Source organism: Myotis davidii, unplaced genomic scaffold (assembly GCF_000327345.1).
Source record: "Myotis davidii unplaced genomic scaffold, ASM32734v1 scaffold207, whole genome shotgun sequence".
In the NCBI taxonomy this organism is placed as follows: domain Eukaryota; kingdom Metazoa; phylum Chordata; class Mammalia; order Chiroptera; family Vespertilionidae; genus Myotis; species Myotis davidii.
Window position 1 is genome coordinate 1,467,522 of NW_006298349.1, and position 2,501 is coordinate 1,470,022.

At 48.7% G+C, this 2,501-nt stretch overlaps 1 pseudogene; it reads left to right on the plus strand.

Annotated features, from left to right (window-relative positions):
- Positions 1-823: 823 nt before the first annotated feature.
- LOC102768198 lies at positions 824-1,967 on the plus strand (annotated as a pseudogene).
- The last annotated feature ends 534 nt before the right edge of the window (positions 1,968-2,501 follow it).

Below are 2,501 nucleotides of genomic sequence, written 5' to 3' on the forward strand. Positions count from 1 at the left end.
AGAGGCCCCACACCCACCTCTTCACGGTGCTGCTCTAGCGTGCCTGCCAGGAAGACCCAGACCCCCAGCAATGCTGGGGGCATCTAACTCGGCAGAACCGAGGGCTTGGTGCAGGGACAGCCCTGGGCTCACCTCTGACGAGAGGCTGCCCCAGCCCCCGGGCTCCTGACTGAGACGGGAGAATAAACTGCAAAGCGCCCCTTCCACAGCTCAGCGTCTCGCGGGACAAACACACCTACCTACTCTGACCTGTGCAGGATGGAGAGATGGAGAAAGTTCACTGGGACACCTGGGGTGAGGACCACACTGGCTCTGCTGTCCAAAGACACGTCTCAGGGAGTGTGGCATTTGAGCCTGGCCTCACAGGAGGAACAGAATCTCACTACATGAGCAAGAGAAGCAGAGGAGAGGACCATCGTGGTGAAGCAAGGGCAGAGCGAAGGCCCAGGGGCAGGCAGCGGCCCTGAGAAGGGGCACAGCGCAGGGTGGCCAGAAGCTACGAGAGCACTCCCCCAGGAGTGAGCTGTGGACCGCCGGGGTGGCCTCAGTGACCAAGGAAGTGTTAGCAACAATGGGTCAGTTCTCCTGAGATTCCTGTTCTCCCAACATTTCAAATGTTCCCTATTCTAACAAGGGCTGGGCCTCAGCTAGGGCCCTTGGGAAGGCAAAAGGGTTCAGCTAGAATAACCTAGTTCTGACTTCTCTGCACTTACCATTTTTATGTTACTCTGGATGAATGCTAAGTGAAACTGGCTTTCAATAGTGATAAAGGCCCTTTGCAAGTAAATTCAAGTAAAAAAAGTGAGTCAATATAAAGAAAATATTTTATAAGTAACAGCACAGGTGGCTCAGAGATGCTTCAAAGTCATGAAGGTGGTCAGCCCAGCCAGGTCAACCCTCACCATGCTGGTCAAAGGCGGCATCAAGTGCATGATGCCTGCTCTGCAGCTCACGGCACCTTCCGCTTGCCGGGATGCAGTCCTTGCCATTTGATTATGGCTCCGATTTGACTCTCAGACCAAGCGCTTCTTCAGCAAGAAAATAATCCATCATTGCAGCTTATACACAGGAGTTTATATTCTGACTGGAGCTGGTGCCCTCATGACGCTGGTGGATTTCCTGGGCTGCTGTGGGGATGTACAGGAGTCCCAGTGCATGCTGGGATTGTCTTCTTCTTGGTGATATTTGCCTTTGAAATAGCTGCGGCCATCTGGGGATATTCCCACAAAGATGAGGTGACTAAGGAACTCCAGGATTTTACACGAGCACCTACCTCAAGCTGAAAGCCAAGGACAAGTCCCAAAGGGAAATGCTAAAAGCCATCCACTATGCGTTGAATTGCTGTGGTGTGGCTGGGAGGGTGAAACAATTCATCTTGGACTTCTGCCTCCAAAAGGATATACTCTCAAGCATCTCAGTGAAGTCCTGCCCTGCGGCCATCAAACAGGTCCTCTAGGACAAACTCCACATCCTTGGTGTGGTGCATGAGGGTTGCCATGGTGATGATTTGGGCATGATCTGCAGTATGATCCTGTGCTGTGCTATCCCCAGGAACCGAGAGGTGGTCTGCAATCAGCTTGTATTCCTGAGCAGGAAAGTTTACCCCTGGAGATTGTTGGTTATTTCCTCGGGGCTTTATTTTTGTTTTGTTTTTTTTCCTTTTTGTAACTAACTTTAATATTCATTATGTATTTCTAAACAAAAAAAGTTATCTTTTTAATGATTCATCCAGTATTGATAGTTGAGAGATTAGGGGATTTGGTTTATAATTTTGGGTTGCTTTTAGTTCTTACTAGTATGTTAAGCAGAAATGCTACAATGAAATGTACTATATTTGCTAGACTCTAGACAAGATATTGTACATAAAGAGAATTGAATTTTTTTGTCTTTAGATTTTAAAAGGCTACTCAATTTAAGCAGATTGTAACTTATGTTGAAGATAATTTGACATAATAAAAGGTTATTACAATTTTAAAAATCATGAAGGTAGTCCCCAGGAGTGAATGGAAAGAGCGATATCTAGAAACTCAGACCCCAGCCTCGGTGTGCAGGGAAGGGAAGGAGGAGAAACAGCAGTGTTTTCTTACGGGGGCTCATCTTCACCTCCCTGGGGAGGGTCTCTGGGGTGGCATCTCGGGGATCTTTTTGGAACCAACCTCTGAGCAGCTGCAGTGGCTTTAATGTGGGGAAAACCTGGGGCCAAGTCTTGGCTCTGCCACCTCCTCCCTGGCCTGTAAATAACTGCCCCACTATGACCCAGAGAAAACCCCGCTGCTCTCGGTGGCCACATGGGGAGTGAGCAGAAGCCTCCACGAACAGCAGGTCCCTCTGCACTTACTCCCTTTCCAGCTCTGCCAGAGAACTGGCTCTAACACAAGTCTCTGGGCATGTTCATCAGCTCATTCTGACGCCATTATAAGATGTACAAGACTCCTGTTTCTGTTTATTTCACTGGGTTAGAGACCAGGAAGGAGACGCTGTGAATTCTCAAGGCTAAGTCA